We start from the raw sequence: 10,233 nt of genomic DNA, 5'->3' as shown, positions 1-10,233 counted from the left end.
GACTCCAGAGGGTAATAAGCAAAATATGTCACATTATATAATGACTGTCACCGAGTCATCATTTTGAGAAAAAGGCCTTTAAAGTTTCCTCTTCTCTGGATCGATCTGATTGATTATTAGCGGAGCAAATGATCAAAGTAGTACGGAGGGAAGATATTTTCGTTTGGATTACTGGTCTGTGGGAAGCTCGCGAGTGTGTGCGTGTATACGTGTGTGTGTTTGTGTATTTTTGCGTTTATTTCCCGGGGAAAAACTCTCAGGAGAAACACCGGCTGTTGTTATGCTTGCTGTGACGTCAAGTTACTCCGTTCTCCGCTCGTAATTATGCCGTTAAAAGCTTCAAAGCTGTATTTATCATCTGAATTTGCCGAAACAAGTTTAATATTCTGAAAGCCAAGACTTTGTTTATTTGAAATCAGATGAAAACAAACTGTAACGGACCCTGCGGTGTTATCTATGATTACTATGCCTTACATTCATAATGTCAGCGGAGGGAGGGGAAGCGGCGCTGTGGAAGAGCAGAGTGGCGAGAGAGAGGCGAGCTGTGTTCTTCCCTTTACAAGCTTCAAAAATGCCTGTAGCTAATGAGATTGAATATAACAATCAAAAATAACAAAATATACACAGCTAGATCAGATGGCGTTCTTTTTAGATGCGACTTTAGAGGCTAGAGGGGAATTATTGAAACGGGATGTGTACAGTGTTCCGCGGCATCCGCTGCTGCGAAAATGTGGGGCAGGGCCGTAAAGTGGGGGGGGCAATACTATTACTATATATGAAAGCACAAAATAAAACACATTTTCATTTTGTAATGGTTGTTTAATTGAAAACACAACATTCAACACATTTTCATAAAAAACATATTACATTTGACCAAGTTAATGTCGTAGTGCATACAAGGTAATAGACTTAACGATTTGCACTGCTGCTTCTCTTCGCGTTTCATTGACAGTGATCGGTTTATCGTTCAATTCACATTGCCCAAGTAGATGTTTAGGGGTCTCTTGGAAGTATACGAATGCATTTTTTATATCAGATAAATGCATTAACATCACATGCAAATTCTCTATCCTTTCACCCGCAACGATTATAATCTGCTTTGCTTCTTCTTCGGTTTCACCATTATTAGCTCTGAATGTAATCCTTTCTGGGGCTTCTTGTGCTTCTTGTGGTCTGTTGAATACCTGGCGTAGGATTTGTTTAGCTGTAAGGACAGGTACCATATAATTGTCTTCAAAAGCTTTTTCTATGTCGTCACACGTTTTGGCGTATCCTTCGATGTAATGACAACCGATACTAGAATAGAGATCCTCCAACAGTCTTTTAATGCATGTTCTGGCACTCTCGCCAATTTGGGCAATTCCATAGTATCGCGCTGTTTCTCTCATTATACTGAAGCAAAGCTCTGCCATTGCTTTTGGTATTTGCTCAACACACTCGCAGCAGTCGGTTAGCGGTAGATTATCTATAAGATTATTATGATCCGGTAATGGCTCTACAACACCATCAGCATCCTCTAGTTTAAATTTCTTCACTTTGTTCCTTTTTCTTTTCACCTTCCTTCGTTTTGTCTTTTTGGTTTTCCGTCCTATTGCCCCTTTTCTTTTCATTCGCATTCTGCGTTTGCTTTTCATTTTTCTTCTCCTTTTCATTTTTATTTTTCTTCGTTTTTCTTTACTTTTTCTTTTCTGCTAATTGTCGTTTGCGATCTTGGCGAGTGGTATGAGATATACTGTTTCTATAAAGGTTATCTATAATACCATCTTTTTAAAAAATATATTCTTCATATGTCATGTTATCATGGTCCTCTTTTGTCCTAAAGACCTTACATGGATATGATATAGAGGAGAGCTCTTCTTCGGGAACATCCTCTCCCCTACTTTGTAACATCCAGTCATTAAGCCCGTATCCATTATCCTGGCGATAATAAGGGGAGGCTACATCAGACTTGGTTTTTCTCAGATTCATGGCTAGTTTTCAACGGTCGTCTTAGTGGGGGTCCTTAGCTTTATATGATTTGCTGAGTGGGGTGGGACTTATTGCGTTGAGTGGGAGGAGTCATCTGTGAAAGTACTCTGTTTTATTAGATTTCGTAAAGCATCTGACTCTTAATGGCAGTTTGTGATTTTGAGGCTATTTCAGTGAAACAAAGCAGTTTTGAACATTTGACAGATTTACGCTTAATTCTCTCAAAAAGATACTGAAAGATACACTTTTATGTTTAAAAGCTGACCACTACCATGAAAGCACTCTGTTTTTATTAGATTTCGTCAAGCATCTGACTCTTAATGGCAGTTTGTGATTTTGAGGCTATTTCAGTAAAACAAGGCTGTTTTTAACATTTGACAGATTTACGCTTAATTCTCTGAGAAAGTTACTGAAAGATACACTTTTGTGTATAAAAAAGCTGACCACTACCATGAAGTACTCTGTTTGAGTAGATTTCGTTAGGATTCTGACTCTTAATGGCAGTTTGTGATTTTGAGGCTATTTCAGTAAAACAAGGCTGTTTTTAACATTTGACAGATGTATGCTTAAATTCTCTCAAAAAGATACTGAAAGATACACTTTTATGTTTAAAAGCTGACCACTACCATGAAAGCACTCTGTTTTATTAGATTTCGTCAAGCATCAGACTCCTAATGGCAGTTTGTGATTTTGAGGCTATTTCAGTCAAACAAGGCTGTTTTGAACATTTGACAGATTTATGCTTAAATTCTCTGAGAAAGTTACTGAAAGATACACTTTTGTGTTTAAAAGCTGAAAAGTAGATAATGAAGTACTTTGTATTAGTAGATTTCGTCAAGCATCTGACTCTTAATGGTTCTCTCTAAATTTGATTCAGGGGTTTGTTTTAAATGATTTGTGCTTTGTGTGTACAGACACACAGAAAACACTGAAAAACACAAAAAGAAGGACTGTAATACACATGTATCAGACACGCTCCCCTTGCTATAATGAAGACAACAGTTTTTAAATGTAAAAAAAACCCTTTTTTTATTTTTTCACACACAAAAATCAAATAGTTATACTGATTGTAACATCCCCAGGACTGTCTCCAGCTTAGAATTCCCCATATTACTGGAAATATCGTGATGGAGTTTTTTCACTTCAGTCAGAATATTCATGTGTATGCTGCTTTCGACACAAATATGCATTACATCTACAAACAGAGCATACAATGAGAGCACATGATACACTTTTGATGTTTGTTTCATTTCTGAGATAATGTTACAGAATGTTTCGGAAAATGAAGATTCCAGGACCACTTTAAATGTTTCGTTTACAATCGTTTCCCAATTACCCGGAATAGTACTGCCAGAACGAACGATATCCAAAATGTCTTCCAGTTTACAAACTTCAGCCATTCTTTTTACACAGGGGTCACTACTCGTTCTGTTTTCAATCGTCCTCATCACCACACTTATTAAAAGGGTATTGACTACATTCTGATCAATATATACAGAGCGTTTTGCATAGTAGTTTCCCATGTTTATTTTACTTTAAAGAAAAAAAAAGTCAATGTATCGAACAAGTCCCTGGCTTCAGTCAACTGCTGGTTATTAGGCTTCTTCTTCTCCATCCAACTCGGCATGGATCTTTTCAAGTCTCTCCTTGAGGCGTCTGACATTTTTGAGATTGTGAAGAAAAGCCTCCGAAGCGCCTTGGATCCTCCAATCATCCGTGAAAATGTCTTTATCAATAAGAGTCTGGTGGATCTCAGTAATGAAGTCGGTGAGCCAGAGTCTTTTCATTAACGCGTTGTAATTGTTTCTGAAGTAAAAATCGGACATGTCATTCAGAAAATCGTGTTGCCTCTGGCCGGGGTGACTGACTCGGCACCCGTTGCATATTTCTTCTCTGTACCGATGTATCACCCTCTCCACAATATCAACCAACACCGATTTCACTGTGTCCATAAACAGAGACGTTTTGGCCCAGGGAGCAAAATCAGCAGCAGTAGTATTGCAAGATTCGGGTGTCCAAAATGGTGGTGATGATGGTAGTCCAGGAGTCTGTTCCTGGCTGCAACTCGCAGGGGGAAGTCTTGGTTTTTCTCAGCTCCATGGCTAGTTTACAACGGTCGTCTTAGTGGGGTCCTTCGTTTTAGATGATTTGCTGAGTGGAGGGTGGGGCTTATTGCGTTGAATGGGGGGAGTCATTTATAGAATTGAGAGTTTAAAAAAAAAAAAAGTTCTTTAAGCGTTGTAGCTTTTTCATCTATCATCTCCAACCAAGCAGCAATAGGTCAACATTTAAGAATAAGTAATAGTTTGTCAAGATTTTACGGAAAAAGTCAAAAAAAAGTATAGTTTGTCAGAAATATGGAAAAGTCATTGTGTACAAATAGTATGTTGAAAATCAAAAGAAAGAAAACTCAATTCATTACAAATTAACGAATATTTTACCCTGTTCTAAAGTTTTGCACCCCTTAAAGAAAAACCCATTCCTTACCAAGTACTTCATATTATACCCTTTTGTTAAGTGTTGCGTACATCAAGGTGTATCTTAAAGTATCTTGGTAGCAGAAAATAACTAAAATATGTAAGGTTATCAGAAAAGAAAAAACCTTGTTTAACTGAACAAGTGTTGCATACGCCAAAGTGTGTCTAAAAGTATCTTAGTAACACAAGAAAAGAGAAAAAAGCATTGATGTTAACAAAAACTGGATTGTTCCACTGAAATAACAAAAAGTGCGCTTAAAAAGAAAAAATGTATTCAGATAAAGTATTTTGTTAGACTATTAAGTCCAAGATGGTTACATTTACCCCCTAAACCATTTGTATTATATTTTTGTTTTCCTAATAAAGACAGAGTCACCTGAATTAATTTAGTCTCCAGACCTTTTTATTTTTATTTTTTACATTTTGTAACAATCTTTAAACATTTGTAGAGAACAAACACTGTGGTTAAAATGAGTGTCTTTATGACGTCTCTCACACAGTTGGTATTTTTCACAAAATTCCTTTTTAAACACATCATCTTGATACAGAGATAACACATTTTCGTAAGACAACCCCGACGCTCTTTTACATAGGTAGAAAACACAATGCTTTTCTTTGAGGGGTCCTTAGTTTTAAATCTGGTGAGGAGGGTGTGACTTGTTATGTTGATTGGGAGGCGGAGTCCTCTGCAAAAGTGAGAGTCTTTTTCACCAGTATAATGTTGATCGATGTCTGACTCTGTTTAAAAAGTTCTTTAAGCTTTGTAGCTTTTCCATCAATCATTTTCAGCCAAGCAGTCAGAGGCACCCGCAAGGATGTCTGAAAAACCCTGCATGTAGAGTTGAAATACTCCAAAACAAAAACATCAGAGGGGTACTTCCCCAGCGTCACCATACGGCTTGCGCGTTAATACCATCGCCCCGATGGTCCGCTTTTAGTTTCCCAGACGGTGCTTGTCAGGACTCTTCTCACTTCTGGCGGCGGGGAAATATCTCCTTCTTCTTCCTCCACCTTGAGGGGCAGCGATGCAAACTCTTCTTTGGTCTTGCATGCTGTCTGCGTTTCTTTGCTTTTCTTTGCAAATATCTTGTACACCGCTGGTTCCACGCCTGTTTCTTGATGCACTACTTCTTCCGATACAGTGGTTGCGTGGAGATCTCTGGAGGACACCAGAGTTAACACAGCCCAATCTGTTAAGGTCAGTGTCGCTTTAACACTACGGGGTCCATACGTTTCTCCATTCTTCAGATTGTAGAAATGCAGTTCATTCGCCATATAGTTGAATACATAACCCCAAACATCGCCATTTTTCAGAGTCCATTCTTCATGAAGTTCTTCGGCTGGAGGCGTCTGAACCCGGCCCAGATACTGCATTCGTTTCTTGATTGGCCCTCCGGACGGATGGCGGTAAGTTGTTACAAGCGTCTCACTGATTAAACCCATATCGAGGCGTCTCTTGGCCATTTTTCTTTTTTGAAAGGTGACTTGATGAGTGGAAATGACTGGCTTGTTATTTAGTTTGAGCGTATTTCTTTTTTCATCTATTTCCATCCCCTTACTTTTAAATGATCTGGTGAGGAGGGCGGGACTTGTTATTTTGAGGGGGAGGCGGAGTCATGCTGAGTGGGATGATGACGATGAGGAGGAGGAGGAAGAGCTAGGATTGGGAGGATTAAGACGCATTTCTAAGATTCCTAGTTCAAGAGATTTAAGAATGATTGACAGCATACCCTTTGACAGATCACCCATTAAAAGAAAGAAAAAGACCCCTCCCAAAGTCCCAATAAGGACGAGTTCGATTCCTTCGGACAAAATATTTAGATTGAGCGTATTTCCTCACAGAGCCCCTCCTCCAACACGCATGAAACACGCGCACATGACCAAAAGAAGGCACGAGATAAGTTTGTGCACAGGCTGTAGGCGTCTGAACCCCTCACTGATGCTGCATTCGTTTCTTGACTGGTGCTCTGGACGGATGGCGGCAAGTTGGCACAGGCTGATTAAAAACGCCATTTTTCTTTTTTAAAAAGGTGACTTGGTAAGTGGAAATGACTGTCTTTTTATTTAGTTTGCGCATATTCCAATTTTCACCTAATTCCATCCCCCACTATCTGCTGGCGTCATAGCCACAGGAAGGGGTGGAGAAAAGGGGGAGAGGCCTGGGGCTGGGAGGGGGGCGGGTAGACAGTCTCACGCATAACTTCAAAGAGACACCTAGATTAACATCAAAGGTTTATAGCACACCAGTGTGAAAATCACACCTGCCTGTTATAACACCTCACATCAAAGGGCAAACACCAAAGGCTAATTATTCAACTCTGATGGGCAGGGGCCAGACATCATAACTTCAAAGAGTCTGCCTTAATCAACACCTAGATTAACATCAAAGGCACTACACAGGGGGGCTTTTCACACCTACCTGTTATAACACACATCAAAGGACTAGACTACAAAGGGGTGTGAGGGGGCAGGGGCCAGACAACATAACTTCAAAGAGACTATCTTAATCAATACATCAAATAACTAAACAACAAAGGCACTACACAGGGGGGGGGGGGGGCTTTTCACACCTATCTGATAACACACATCAAAGGATCTCGAACAATGGGAGGCGGGACTTAGCTCATTTGCATAATTGGGGGCGTGTCATATGTCACTTTTCATGCATACTAATGTAATTGAAAGGGGATTGGTAATACTACTCTAGATCACCTACACATCAGTGATGTTGAGTGTACTTTCTTAGAAAAAGGTTACATTTACATTTTACCAATCACTTTTTTGTTCAACTTTCACATTTCAATGTATTGAAATATTATTAAACATAGTGAGAGCTGCGACCCTTTGTCTTTGCATACCGACTATAAAACAACATGTTAAAAGTGATTCTTTCAGTGAGACTGCACAGAGCAAGCTTCTACAGTTGCACTAAGTTTTGATAACAGTTAAATGTATTATTTTAATAATACATTTATTTCAATGTTGATGAATTTAGAACGGTTTATTCATAATCTGATTATCTTTGTCGCACACTGTTGGATATAAAAAACACATTCAAATAAAAAAATCATTATATTTATAGCCCCTGAACAAACAAACACACCTCTATCTTAAATAACACACTTGCTCTGCAATAATATGTTTTTTGATATTTCTGTTAGGAAAGGACAGGCCTGAGAGACAGGACTGCTTCACCATGTTCTCTTTCTCTGAGGGTCCAGAAGAACATCCAAGAGGGAAAGGAAAAGCTGATGTGATGAGATTTAAGAGCAGTACAGGACACTAAGAGACACTTAGGCCCTTTCTCATTTCTCTAACTCCCTTCCTCGACTCCCCTCCTCGAGACTTGGTCCCGCCCACAGGAGATGCGAGCGGAGGAGCCAAGGAGGGGAACCGAGGAGAGAGCAGTGGAAGCAGCAGGCGGTTAGATAAATGAGAACTCCTCTCCTCTGAGCGGTCATTTTAAAGAGACGTCCATTAATGATGACAGGAGGCACAGCAGCCCTCTGTCTGATGGACAGATGTGTTCATGATGACTTATATATTTACTTTGATTCATTGACAGTGCGGTATAATGAGACAACAGGCTACAGATGCGGACACACACATACACACACACACACACATATATAGCCTATGTATATATTTATATAAATATATACAATTTCAGAATCAAACAGAGCACTCTCATAATAACGTAACACTATCAGAGACTGGATATATCCCCCCCCTCTCTCTCTGGTCGCTGAAATGGGGAATTGAAATTACGGGCCAAAAGTTGTATTTACAAGTATTAAAAGTAAGCAGAGGACACCAAACCAAGACCTGTCTGTCCGCTGTATCTACGCACACACTGTACCACACACACACATTGTACCACACACACACCTACACGCTGTACCACACACACCTACACGCTGTACCACCTACACACTGTACCACACACACACACACGCTGTAGCACACACACACCTACACGCTGTACCCCACACACCTACAGCTCCTAAAGCATAATCAGGCTACAGCCGTTGTGTATTTTATTATGTGAAGCACTAAATGGCCTTAGAAAAATATCGACTCTTTGTTTGTAGTTATCTACTAAACTACAGCAAATAAAGAGAGTAGGCCTGTTATACTGAGTGATATATATATTATACACACTGCTCTGCTTTCTGCACGGACCTCACAGCTGTTCTCTCTGTAAACATCGCGTTGTGATGAAAGTAGTTTCTAAAATAATATCCAGGGGATGCATGCAGAGCTGTCATTGGCTGAGATAAGTCCGGCCGTGCGTCACGACTCTTTGCAACATCTCTGTTCCCGGAAATACATCCACGAAGGAGCCGTGGAGGACCCATCAGTGTATCCTCGATCATAGCTCCTCCAGAGAGCCTTCTCGACGCTCGATCCTTGGTCCTCGAAGTGCATTTAGAGAAATGAGATGTCCTTCAACATGGCACGCTGAAATTCATTTCCGGGTCACTACCGGAGGACCGAGGAGTCGAGGAGGGGGATTTGATTAAATGAGAAAGGGCCCACACAAAGGCCTGCACACTGACTAGTTTTGTAGTCTAACAGGAACTTAATTTTTGTGTTTTACGTTGCACCTCAGAGACAGAGTGATTATTGTCAGGCCTATAAAGTTTGGCAAGAAAAAAAAGTCAGCTGATCAAATGCATTTGCCTCACTTTGTGAGCTTCACAATACTTGTGCCTTGTACCGCAGAGTTTGCAACGTCACAAATAAATGATGCCAATCTTCAGTCGGATGTGAATGTGTAATCTAACATTTTCAGTAAGAATAACGGACAAAAGTGCAAATACAATTTATTGAAATGTGAACTAAAAGTTATCAAGCATGAACCATCACCATTTTTTTTAAAAAATAAAAACGAAATAATATACATAAGTTACACTAAATGTTAATCTGTTAATTGATTAAGTAAACACATTTTGTCAAATAAAGTGACAGGCTAGGCCTGTGCAGGTGGTAACAGCTATGCCCAGCATGGGCTAAGTTCTGTAGGTGCAGCTGGTGCAGGTCCTCCTCCCTCAGGCCTGGTCCTCCTCCCTCAGGCCTGGTCCTCCTCCCTCAGGCCTGGTCCTCCTCCCTCAGGCCTGGTCCTCCTCTCTCAGGCCTGGTCCTCCTCTCTCAGGCCTGGTCCTCCTCCATCAGGCCTGGTCCTCCTCCCTCAGGCCTGGTCCTTCTCCCTCAGGCCTGGACCTCCTCGCAGGGAAATACCCTCAGCCCTCTCTGGCCAAAGCAACAGACAGGACGTTCATAAAGCTGAGGTCTCCCCCAAAGTCTCTAATCATCCATCCTGTGAATATGAGAGGGGAACAAATAGTGTAATAGATGCTTTGGACAATAAGAAATATAAAGTTAACTGTTGAGTTGCTCAGTTTTTTAGATTGACAGGGTTTAATAATACAAACAAAAGGAGAGGCACCGTAATATAAAGATTGGTCTTTCAATAAATTGTGTTGATTTTGTCTTTTGAATTGTTTGTCTAAAGTCAAGTAGCTAGAACTGTTACTTGTAGTTTGAATGATACAGTCTGGTTATAATGTTTGGAGGAGGCATCACAGGTAAGAGCACCATTTGTTGTGTTCCATCCACAACAAATGCACACAGATTGAGGTGTGTGTATTTATTTATCTACTATTTCTTGAATCATTACTGTTAGTCCAAAACAAGAGATATTGTTTTAGTAACATTTTTTCTCTGGGTAATTATGACAGCATGTCCTACTATTTTGAGAGTTTGAACAAACCAGACCTGCATCTAT

This window comes from Gymnodraco acuticeps, unplaced genomic scaffold, assembly GCF_902827175.1.
Source record: "Gymnodraco acuticeps unplaced genomic scaffold, fGymAcu1.1, whole genome shotgun sequence".
NCBI lineage: Eukaryota > Metazoa > Chordata > Actinopteri > Perciformes > Bathydraconidae > Gymnodraco > Gymnodraco acuticeps.
This window is presented reverse-complemented; position numbering follows the sequence as displayed.